This window comes from Jaculus jaculus, chromosome 6, assembly GCF_020740685.1.
Source record: "Jaculus jaculus isolate mJacJac1 chromosome 6, mJacJac1.mat.Y.cur, whole genome shotgun sequence".
NCBI classification, from domain to species: domain Eukaryota; kingdom Metazoa; phylum Chordata; class Mammalia; order Rodentia; family Dipodidae; genus Jaculus; species Jaculus jaculus.
The window spans coordinates 158,103,170-158,116,084 of NC_059107.1; positions in this window are offsets into that span (position 1 = coordinate 158,103,170).

Genomic DNA, 12,915 nt, shown 5'->3' on the forward strand with positions numbered 1-12,915 from the left:
TCATTAACAATGATATTTAACTCAACCAAAATTGGTTCTGAATGCCTTATAGAAAAAATAAAAACCCTAGTCTCTTTCTCCCCTGCAGTTTAATGAAGTACTTGTCCCATTTAAAAAATTGAGCATTTGGGCCTGGGGAAATGGCTTAGCGGTTAAGGCATTTGCCTGTGAAGCCTACCGACCCCGGTTTGATTCCCCAGAACCCAAGTAAACCAGATGCACATAGTGGTGCATGTGTCTGGAGTTCATTTGGAGTGGCTAGAGGCCCTGGCATGCCCATTCTCTCTCCTTCCCATTCCCTCTCTCAAATAAATGAAATAAAAATTATTTTTTAGGGCCGGGCGTGGTGGCGCATGCCTTTAATCCCAGCACTCGGGAGGCAGAGGTAGGAGGATCACTGTGAGTTCAAGGCCACCCTGAGACTCCATAGGGAATTCCAGGTCAGACTGGGCTAGAGTGAGACCCTACCTCGAAAAACAAAACAAAACAAAACATATATATATATATATATATATTTTAAAAATCAAGTATTTGAGCCTGGTGTGGTGGTGCATACCTTGAATCCCAGCACTTGGGAGGCAGAGGTAGGAGGATCACCATGAGTTTGAGGCTACCCTGAGACCGCATGGTGAATTCATGGTCAGCCTGGGCTAGAGTGAAAGAAACCCTACCTCAAAAAAAAAAAAAAATCAAGTATTTGATCATGGTATATTGTGTATATGCATAGAAGTTGTCAATAAAAAGTTTTCTTTTTTTTTTTTTTATTTTTAAGGGCTAGAGAGATGGCTTAGTAGTTAAGGCATTTGCCTGCAAAGCCAAAGGACCCTGGTTTGATTCTCCAGGATGCACATCAGCCAGATCCACAAGGTGGTGCATGCATCTGGAGTTTGTTTGTAGTGGCTGGAGGCCCTGGTGTGCCCATTCTCTCTCTCCCTCAAATAAAAATTAAAATAGAATATTAAAAAATTAATTTTAAAAATTGAGCATTTGGCTGCAGAGCCATGTCTGGCTAAAACTCCTAGTCTTATTGGCTCCAGCCTATACCAACTCTGTGGTCTTGGCATGTGAATTATTGTCTGTTTTCCCATCTATAAAATGGGAATAATAACATCCACATCATGATCTAATGAGATATTATAAGTATGACCCAAATGTTCTACCAGGGTCACCTTAGCCTGAAATATTTCAATGAAACATGAAAGTTGACAGAACCAAAATGGAGCCGCTCATATCAAGCTGAATAAAAAATAAATAAAGCCAAGAGGTTATAAAGGAAGAGTTCTGCACAACTGCCTAACAGTAATTATCATAAAAACCTTGCAAAGGAATACTCATATGGGAACATCTGCCCTGCAGCTGTTCATTAAGCCTTGGACCAGTACCACACTTGTCCACAGAGATTCATATGTTAACTAACTCTGTGGATAGCAACATATTGTTTAATTCTAAGGGTTATTAAATGATAATATTGGGCTGGAGAGATGGCTTAGTGGTTAAGGTGTTTGTCTGGTGTAGCAGACAGCTTCAGGTTTGCTGAGATGAACTTTCAGACCAGGCACAGTTATGCAGGAAGGGATATTTATTGAAGCTTACAGATCCAGGGGAAGTTCCATAATGGCAGAAGAGGCTGGCCTGCCTTCACAGGACCAAGGAGAGAGAGAGAAGCACAAGCCTAAAGGTCAAAAGCCACAGCACACTTCAGGAACTCCAGATAGGCACACTTTGCATATCTTTAGATTGAAATCTGAAACCCACCACAACACCTTAAGATCACCCAGTGACACCACTTCCAGCCAGGTGGCTGCAGATGCAGACTACAAACAAATGAACAACTGAATATATTGGGGGCCATCTATTCTATTCAAACCACCACACCTGGGAAGCCAGATGACCTAGATTTGATTCCCCAAGACCCATGTAAGCCAAATGCACAAGGTGACACATGCATCTGGAGTTCCTTTACAGTAGCTGAAGGCCCTGGCATACTTATTCTCTCTCGCTCTCTCAAATAAACCAAATCAAATAAATAAGTAAAATGATAACATATTTATATTATGTGTTAATACTATTGATATATTAACAATATTAATCCATTTGGGCAAAGATTATTGTTTCAAAATATGCAGTCTTCTTTTGTGCATGCATGTGTGTACTGTATGTGTGGTATATGTGTGTGGTGTATGTATGTGCATGTGCAGATGCACAGGCTCTGTGTATTTGCATGTGGAGAAGGCTTTTCTCTCATTCCAGTGTTTGTTTGAGTTGGAGTCTCTCAGTGAACCTGGAGCTTCCCTTTTAGGTCAAGCTGGCTAACCAGTAAGCCCCAGCCGTCTCTATCATCCACTGCTCCCCATCAGACTGGGGTTAGTGGCATGCATGGCCACATCTGGCTGTTTCCATTGGTGCTGGGGAATCAAACTCAGGGTGAATTAGGCCATCAGGCTTGTATGACAAGCATTTAAAGAAAACATATTTTATTTATTTATTTATTCATTTGGAGAGAGAAAGAGGCAGGTAGAGAGGAAGAGAATGGCTATGCCAGGGTCTCCAGTCACTGCAAATGCATTCCAGATTCATGTGTCACCTTGCACCTGTGGCTTATGTGGGTACTGGGGTTTTGAACCTGGGAACTTAGGCTTTGCAAGCAAATGCCTTAACCACTTAGCCATCTCTCCAGCCCATGGCAAGCTTTTTCCCCACTGAGCCATCTCCCCAGCCAATTTGCATCACTTTTGTCCTTTAAAAACCTTCCATTGCTGAACATAGTGGCACATGCCTTGAATCCTAGCACTGGTGAGGCAGAAGCAGTAGGGTTGCTGTGAGTTTAAGGTCAGCTCAGCTAATGTGAAACCTTACCTCAAAAAAAACCCCAAAACTGAGGCTGGAGAGATGGCTTAGTGGTTAAGGTATTTGCCTGCAAAGCCAAAGGATCCTGGTTCAATTCTCCAGGATCCATGTAAGCCAGATGCACAAAGGGGTGCATGTTTCTGGAATTTGTTTGCAGTGGCTGGAGCCCCTGTTATGAGCATGTAAGGACCAGCATATGGTCCAGGGCCAGTTTAGGATAAACAAGTTTGTTGTGAGAGTAAAAAATGCAAAGTCAAAGCTTGTAAGCAAAACTCTGTGTGCAGTGACGTAGTAGAGATTAGCAGATGTGTGTGTGAAACTATTAGATAAGCATTGGAAGGTATAAAAACCCCAGCTGCTCAGCAACCATTGTCTCAGTCTCCCCGACACTATGACTGACTGAAAGGTTACTCAGCAGTCCTGACTGAGACCTCCGCGAGTACATCACCGATCCGAATTCATCAGCCCGACACTCTGTCCGAATGATCATCTGTAAGCCAGTAGCACTAGCTTACGCCAGCGGACCAAGACTCGGCTTAGAGCGCCGCGAACCGAAAGTAAACAACGTCGCAGCTCGAACCCCGCGTTGGTCAGGTCGTAAAACGTCGTAAAACGTCGCAACTCAAATCTCGCGTTGTCAGGTCATATACATGTTAGACTTGTTAGAAATATTCTTGTGTTAGTAATGTAGCGATGAATATACCTTGGTTATATATTATATTAGCTATAATATTATTTGTGATCATTTGGACTTGCTTGTGCGTGACTTTCATCCCAGTAAACTCCTTTGCAAGTATACCAGTGTCTGAGTATCACTGGCCTTCGCCGGCGGAATCCTCTCAACCAATCATCTTTGAGAGTGCTCGCGACAAGACCCTGGTGTGCCCATTTTCTCTCTCTCTCTGTCTCTCTTTCTGCTTCTTTCTTTCTCTCAAATAAATAATATATATATAGCTGGGTATGGTGGTACACGCCTTTAATCCCAGCACTCAGGAGGCAGAGGTAGGAGGATCGCTATGAGTTCAAGGCCATCCTGTGACTACATAGTGAGTTCCAGGTCAGCCTGAGATAGAGTGAGACCCTACCTTGAAAAACCAAAAGAATAAAAATTATATATATATGTGTGTGTGTGTGTGTGTGTGTGTGTATAATTTTTATTTATATACATATTTTATATATAAATATGGAACAAAACAAAAAACCTCTATGCCCCCTTGGGCTGGGGAGATGGCTCAGTGGTTAAAGGCACTTGCTTTCAAGCCTGTAGACTTGGGTTTGAGTCTCCTTGTACCACGTAAAGCCAGATGTGAAGGGTGCACACATTGTGTCTGTGGCAGTGGGAAGCAGAGCCAGGAGAATCCGGAAGGTGGCAAGCAGCTACAGCAAGAGATCCTGTCTCAAGAAGGTGGAGGGAGAGGAGCAACACGTGTCATGGCCAGTGCACACCCACACACACAGCTCTCTCACACACATGTACATGCACGCGTAAATAATGAAAATAGAAACATTCAAAAAAATCTTCACCTTGTTGGCTGTGCTCAGTAGTAAAGTACTTGTCCAGTATGTATTGGCCCTGGGTTCAATCTCTAGCACTTCAGAAATTAAAATGGGGCTGGAGAGATTTCTTAGTGGTTAAGGCACTTGACTGTGAAGCCTAAGGCCCAGGTTTGATTCCCCAGTACTCATGTAAGCCAGATGCACAAGGTGGCGCATGTGTCTGGAGTTCATCTGTGGTGGCTAGAAGCTCTGGTGCTCCCATTCATTCTCTCTCTCTGTCTCTCTAGCTGCTTTTTTCTCTCTTTCTAATAAATAAATGAAATAAAAATATAAAATAATTAAAATTATAAACTCTTCTTGCACCAACTTCTTTAAATGCACTCATAGTTTACTGCAGCACACTGTTGTTTCTGGACAACTTAATCTGTAGGATTCCTCTGTGAGTGCTGTTTGGGTTGACTAAACCAATTTAAGCTCGCATTCTGGAGGGAGGGGCTGCAGGCAGGCCAGGGCCTTCTCAAATATCCCTGTGGGTGGCGTGGGCAAGCCCTGTGTGTCATCTGCGTGTGGTGTCACTATCTCTACAAGCAACTCTGGCTCTCTGCAGGTGGCTTCAACCCTAGGCAGCCAGCACTTGTTCAGGCCTGAGGTGGAGCTCAGCGATTGTCAGCTCAGAGCCGGGAAGAAGAGAGTGTCAGAGACCAAAATCAGAAAGGATAGCAATTGGTTGGCAGGCCTTGAGGTTCCTGCAGTCCACTTATCCTGCCAAGACATGAAGAGGTCGGAGGATTCCCTGTGAGTTCAAGGTCAACCTGGGCTAAAGAGAGAGTTCTAGGTCAGCCTGGGCTAGAGTAAGACTCTGCCTAAAGAAAAACAATAACATATAGATATGTTCTTTTTTCTTTCTCTTTTTCTGGTAAGAGCCAGGCGTGGTGGTCCATGCCTTTAATCCCAGTACTTGGGAGGCAGAGGTAGGAGGATCACTATGAGTTATGGCCTTGTGGTTAAGGTGCCTACAAAGCCAAAGGACCCAGGCTTGATTTCCCAGGATCCACGTAAACCAGGTGCACAAGGTAGCACGTGTCTGGATTCATTTGCAGTGGTTGGAAGCCCTAATATGCCCATTCACACACACACTCTCTCCTTGACAATAAATAAATACAATTACATATATATATAAAAAGCCAGGTGTGGTGGCTTAATCCTAGCACTTAATCCTAGCACTCAGGAGGCCAAGGTAGGAGGATCACTATAAGTTTGGGCCACCCTGAGACAACTCAAAAACCAAACAAAAACAAAAACAAGGGCTGGAGAGGTGTGGTGTTTGCCTGCGAAGCCAAAGGACCCAGGTTCGATTCCCCAGGACCCACATAAGCCAGGTGCACAAGGGGCACATGTGTCTGGAGTTTGTTTGCAGTGGCTATAGGCCCTGGTGTGCCTATTCTCTCTGTGTGTGTCTCTCTTCACTCTCTTTGCTTGCAAATAAATTTTTTAAAAGTTTTTAAAAAATGTGCGCATGTGTGTGTGTACATCTGTGCCACTGTGTGCATTTGGTGGTCAAAGGACAACCTCAGGGCTGGCAGTCCTCTTCTTCCATCTTGTTGAGATGGGGTGGGTGTCTCTCTGTTGCTTGCTTTCAGCAGGCCAGACTGGATGGCCAGTGAGCCTCAGTCTCCTCCTGGCCACCGCCCATGGCCAGCGCACTGGGATTCCAGGTGAGTGTGCCGCCGCTCTGCAGATGGTCCTGTGTGGACACTGCGGCTCCCGTCTCTGGATGCCAGGCTCGCCAAGTGAGAGCCTTGCGCTGCCAAGTCATCTCCCCAGCGCCAGCACGCCCACATGTGGCCAATGGGCCTTTGGGGGACATTTAAGATGCAAAGTACAGCACTTAACATTGCGGATGACAATTTTCTCTTGAAATGTCAAACAATCTGGCTCCCAGAGCTTACAATCTGCTGGATCCAAGCGGATACAACCTGACACAGGCAGGTGTTCTCCAATTTGCCACAGTTTCTCACTTTTCCCTACCATCCATGACTCAGGCACTTACCTGAACCCGGCAGTCAGAAGATTTCATATCCCGGGCTGAATACAAACGGGTCATTGAAGAAATCAAAAAGGAAATTTGAAAATTCATGGAATCAAATGATAATGAGAACATAACATAACCAAACCATTTGGACACAATGAAGGCAGTCCTAAGAGGGATATTTATAGTTTTAAGTGAATATATTAAGAAACTAGAGCTGTGCATGACGGTGCACACCTTTAATCCCAGCACTTGGGAGGCAGATGTAGGAGGATCTCAGTGAGTTTGAGGCCATCCCTAAGACTGAATAGTGAATTCCAGGTCAGCTTGGGCTAGAGCAAAACCATACCTTGAAAAAAAAAAATTAGAAAGATCAATGAAACAAAGAGTTGGTGCTTTGAAAGGATAAGCAAGATTGATAAACCCTTAGCAAATCTGACCAAAAGAAAGAGAAGAACCACAAATTAATAAGATTAGAGATGGAAAAGGCACCATTACAACAGATACCAAAGAAATTAAAAAAATCATAAGGACATACCTTAAGAACATATACTCCTCTAAGTTTGAAAATCTGAAAGAAATGAATGATTTCCTTGATTTAATGACCTACAAAATTAAATCAAGATGAGATAAACCATTTAAATAGACCTATAACAATTATTGAGATCTACGCAGATTATATATATCCTCCCAACTAAAAAATGTCCAGGCCCACCCAAATGGATTCACTGGCAAATTTTACCAGACCTTCACAGAAGAACTAACACCAATTGTTGCAGTTGGGTTTTCATTGCTGGCAGAAATCACCTGACCAAGAGCAACTTTTGGGGAAAAGAGGTTTATTTTGGCTTACAGGCTTGAGGGGGAAGCTCCACAATGGCAGGGAAAATGATGGCATGAGCAGAGAGTGGACATCACCCCCTGGGCAACATAAGGTGGACCATAGCAACAGAAGAGTGTGCCCAACACTGGCAAGGGGAGACTGGCTATGATACCCATAAGCCCACCCCCAACAATACACTGCCTCCAGGAGGCTCTAATTCCCAAATCTCCATCAGCTGGGAACCTAGCATTCAGAACACCTGAGTTTATGGGGAACACCTGAATCAAACCACCACACCAATGCTTCTCAAACATTTCCATAAAATAGAAAAGGAAGGAATCCTACCAAACTTCTATGAATCCAGAATCACCCCGATACCAAAACCAGACAAAGACAGAACAGAAAAAGAAAATTACAGACTAATTTCGCTCATGAACATAGATGAAAAAATTCTCAACAAAATATTGGCAAGCAGAATACAAGAATATATCAAAAAGATCATTCACCCTGACCAAGTAGGCTTTATCCCAGAGACACAGGGATGGTTCAACATATGCAAATCAATAAATGTAATACATTATATAAATGAGCTGAAGGACAAAAATCACATGATCATCTCAATAGATGCAGAAAAGGCCATTTGACAAAATCCAACATCCCTTCATAGTAAAAGTCCTACAGAGACTGGGACTAGAAGGAACATATTTCAATATCATAAAGGTTATTTATGACTAACCTACAGCCAACATAATACTAAATGGGGAAAAACTTAAAGCTTTTCCACTAAAATTAGGAACAAGACAAGTGTGTACACTGTCCCCACTTTTATTTAATATCATACCGAAAGTCTTAGCCATAGCAATAAGGTAAAAGGCACTCATAAAAGGGACACAAATTGGAAAGGAAGAGATCAAATTATCATTATTTGCAGATTATATGATTGTATACTTAAAGGACCCTAAAGATTCTGATAAACACTTTTAGCAATGTAGCAGGATACAAAATAAACACATAGAAATCAGAAGCCTTCCTATATACTATCAACAAATATGCTGAGAATGAAATGAGGGAATCACTCCTTCATTTCATCCTCAATTGCCTCAAATAAATAAATAGCCAGGCATGGTGGCTCACGCCTTTAATCCCAGCACTCAGGAGACAGAGGTAGGAGAATCACCATGAGCTCGAGGCCACCCTGAGACTACATAGTAAATTTCAGGTCAGCCTGAGCTAGAGTGAAAAAAAAAATGTAGAACTTAAATATATATGTAGAAAGACTCAGAAAACACACCCATGGCACCTGCCATGTGCTTTCCTGGGGAGGGAAAGTATCGAAGCAGAAGCGAAATTCAGAGGAATGAGTGAGGATGAGGGTTACATTCCTTGGTACCCTGAGTTTAGAGTAACTACAAAGATAGCAAGTCTAGGGCTGGAGAGATGGCTTAGCAGTTAAGGCACATGTCTGTGAAGCCTAAGGACCCAGGTTCGATTCTCCAGGTCCCACGGAAGCCAGAGGCACATGGTAGCACATGCATCTGGAGTTCATTTGCAGTGGTTAGAGGCCCTGGTGTGACCATTCTCACTCTTTCTCTCCCTCTCTGTCTCTAATAAATAAGTTAAGAAAAAAAAAAAAGATAGTAAGTCTAAAGTGGGTGAGTGTACCCGCATGGTAGATTTGGAGATCGGAGGAAAATCAAACTTGTAATTAAAGTGAGAACTTACCTCAAACTATAAAGCAGAGGCAGGGAGAAATGTTTCCCCAGACAAGAAACAGTGTTATGTCCTCCCTCTCCCATCTAGCCAGGCTGGATGAGGGGGAAGCCAGACTCCCGTGTGTCCCTGTGGCCCCACCAAAGAGAAGAGAGAGTCACACACACACACACTGGGCATCTCTTCCAGAAAGGGAGGAGCTGACAGGCCCCAGGCCTTACAGTATCAAATTCAGGTATGTAAGAAGAGCACCTGATTGGCTAGTTGATTTGGAGGAAAAACCTGAGGGTCAGCCCATTTGGGTCAACCCACCCAGGTAGTACAGTAGACTATGGGCAGCGGGGGTGCTGTGGATTTGATGGTGGATGTGAGGTGGTATGGAGCTGGCACCTCCTGGTTCTCCTTGAGCCTCCACCCTAACTGAAACTGTCTGAAGAAGCTAGCTTTCTCCTACCCTCCTTCAACTTCAGAGCCCCCATCGCTTCCTCCACATGACTTAACCTCCCTCCCCTGGGCTCCTTGAATCTTAACCACTTTCTATTTCAGCTCAGTTCCCTGCTTCTCCTTGAAGCTTTCCTAGTTTTCTTTAAAAAAAAAAAAATTGGGGGCTGGGGAGATGGCTTAGTTGTTAAGGTGATTGCCTGCAAAGCCTAAGGACCCATGTTGGATTCTCCAGATCCCATGTAAGCCAGCCGCACTAAGATGAGGCATGTGCAAAGTCACACATGCCCACTAGGTGGTACAAGCATCTGGAGTTCAATTACAGTTGCTGAGGCCCTGGCACACCAATTCTCTCTCTGTCTCTTTCTCTTGCTGTCTCTAAAAATAATTTTTTTTGAAAAATTATTTATTTCCTAAAGGGAAGAGAAAGGAAGGGAGGAGGGTACTTAATAGGTTGGTATTGTATATATGTAAGTACAATGATTGAGATGGGGAGGTAATGTGATGGAGAATGGAATGTCAAAGGGGAAACTGTGGGGGCTAGGGTATTACCATGGGATTTTTTTTTTATAATCATGGAAAATGTTAATAAAAATTAAATAAAAAATTATTTATTTCCAAGCAGAGAGCGAGAAAGAGAGAGACTGGGCATACCAGGGTCTCTAGCCACTGCAATGAACTCCAGATGTATGCATCACTTTGTGTATCTGGTTTTATGTGGGTACTGGGGAAATGAAACTGGGTCTTTAGGTTTTACAGGCAAGTGCCTTAACCACTGAGGCATCTCTCCTGCCCTCTTTCTAGTTTTTTTTTTTAATTTATTTTTATTTTTATTTTTATTTTTTATTTATTTATTTGAGAGCGACAGACACAGAGAGAAAGACAGGTAGAGGGAGAGAGAGAATGGGCGCGCCAGGGCTTCCAGCCTCTGCGAACAAACTCCAGACGTGTGCGCCCCCTTGTGCATCTGGCTAACGTGGGACCTGGGGAACCGAGCCTCGAACTGGGGTCCTTAGGCTTCACAGGCAAGCGCTAAACCGCTAAGCCATCTCTCCAGCCCCTCTTTCTAGTTTTTTGACCTTAAATGAAACTTCCTAGCCCTTAGATGATTAATCTTTTTTTTTTTTTTTTTCTGGGTAGCGTTTCACTCTCGTCCAGGCTGACCTGGAATTCACTCTGTAGTCTCAGGGTGGCCTTGAACTCACAGCAATTCTCCTACCTCTGCCTCCTGAGTGCTGGGATTAAAGGAGTGCACCCTAAAATATATTTTAAAGTATATTTAATTAATTAATTTGAGAGGAAGAGAGAGAGGGAGAGAGAGAGAGAATGGGCATGTCAAGGCCTCCAGCCACTGCAAATGAACTCCAGATGCATGTGCCCCTTTGTGCATCTGGCTTACATGGGTCCTGGGGAATCAAACCAAGGTCCTTTGGCTTTGCAAGCAAATGCTCTAACCACTGAGCAATCTCTCCAGCCCTTAGATGACTAATGTTGCTGTGTCATGTGACTTGGATGTTGTCTTACCTTTGTGTATCATTGCCCTGTCCACTGTAGCCTGTGGCTAGGGAGGGGATTTCTTCCTGACCCCCCCAGCTTTCACCCAGTGCCTTGGACCTGCCAGGCACTCAGTACAGCATGGTTTGTTGATAGCTTGATCATTTCTCCCTCCAATAGGACACTGATTGTTTCGTCTGCTAAGTCATCTTTCTTTTCTGGGAACTGCTTACTGCCTTCCCCACCCCGGACCCCTCCTCATAGTTACTGTGGAAGCATTGCTTCTCTCCTGTGGATGCCCGCCCAGTCTTTTGTGAGTTCCAGAAAAGAACACATAGTCTCACCAAGTTCTTGGAAGGGAGCAGTAGTTAACATTTATCTAACTAACATTTATCAAGCTCAAGACATTGGACAAACATTTTGTTCAAGCTCATTAAGTCCCTACAAGGTAGATAATATTTATTTACTTTTTTTTGGAGTACGGGTTCATGGCAGGGTCTCACTCTAGCCCAGGCTGACCTGGAACTCACTCTGTAGTCCCAGGTTGGCCTTGAATTCACAGTGATCCTCCTACCTCTGCCTCCCTACAGCTGGGATTAAAGGTGTGAGCCACAACACCTAGCTAATTTTTTGGGGGAAAGGGGGAGGATTGTTTTTTGTTTTTTTTTTTAAATTTTTTTGTTCATTTTTATTTATTGATTTGTGACAGAGAGAGAAAGAGGCAGAGAGAGACAGAGAGAGAGAGTGGGCGCGCCAGGGCTTCTAGCCACTGCAAACGAACTCCAAACGCATGTGCCCCCTTGTGCATCTGGCTAACATGGGTCCTGGGGAATCGAGCCTGGAACTGGGGTTCTTAGGCTTCATAGGCAAGTGCTTAACCGCTAAGCCATCTCTCCAGCCCTGTTTTTTGTTTTTTCAAGGTAGGGTCTTGCTCTAGCCCAGGCTGACCTGGAATTCACGATGTAGTCTCAGGGTGGCCTTGAACTCACGGCGATTCTCCTACCTCTGCCTCCCGAGTGCTGGGATTAAAGGCGTGTGCCACCACACCCGGCCATACTTAACCTTTTAAAAAAGCGTGTAGGAGCAGAGGCCAGTAAGTTAAAAAGGAGACATAAAGGGTAGAGAAAGGAAGGGAGGAGGATACTTAATAGGTTGATATTGTATATATGTAATTACAATGATTGTAATGGGGAGGTAATATGATGGAGAATGGAATTTCAAATGGGAAAGTGTGGGGGTGGGGAGGGAGGGAATTACCATGGGATATATTTTATAATCATGGAAAATGTTAATAAAAATTAAAAAAAAAAAAAAAAGAATAAGGTGGAAAAAAAAATAAAAAAGCGTGTAGGGGTGTGTGTATGAACGAATGACGTATGTACGTGTTTATGTCTGTATATGGGCACACAGGTGACACGGCATGCGTGTGGAGGTCAGAGGACAATTTCAAGGTGTCTATTCTCTCCTTCCATCTTCTTTGAGACAGGATCTCTCTCATCGTTTTGCTTCTGTGAACACCAGACTAGCTGGCCTACGAGTTTTGATCAGTTCCTCCTGGCTCTGCCTCCCATTGCCATAGGCATGTTAGAATCCCAGATTTGTGTGCCACTCTGTGCCTGGCTTTTACATAGGTTTTGAGGACCCGAGCCACCTCCTCAGCCCCTTCTATTCAATTTTTTTTTGTTGTTGTTGTTCATTTTTATTTATTTATTTGAGAGCAACAGAGAGAGAAAGAGGCAGATAGAGAGAGAGAGAGAATGGGCGCGCCAGGGCCTCCAGCCACTGCAAATGAACTCCAGATGCATGCACCCCCTTGAGCATCTGGCCAACGTAGGTCCTGGGGAATTGAACCAAGGTCCTTTGGTTTTGCAGGCAAACGCCTTAACTGCTAAGCCATTTCTCCAGCCCATTCATCAAAAAAAAAAAACAAACAAACAAAAAAAAAAAACCCACTTTTTGTTGCTATATCTGAGTATCACAGTCTGGGTATTTTATAGTGAATAGGTATTTCTTTGATTCCTGGCTCTGCAGGCTGGACAAGTCCATTAACGTGGTATTGGCATCTTGGCAAGAC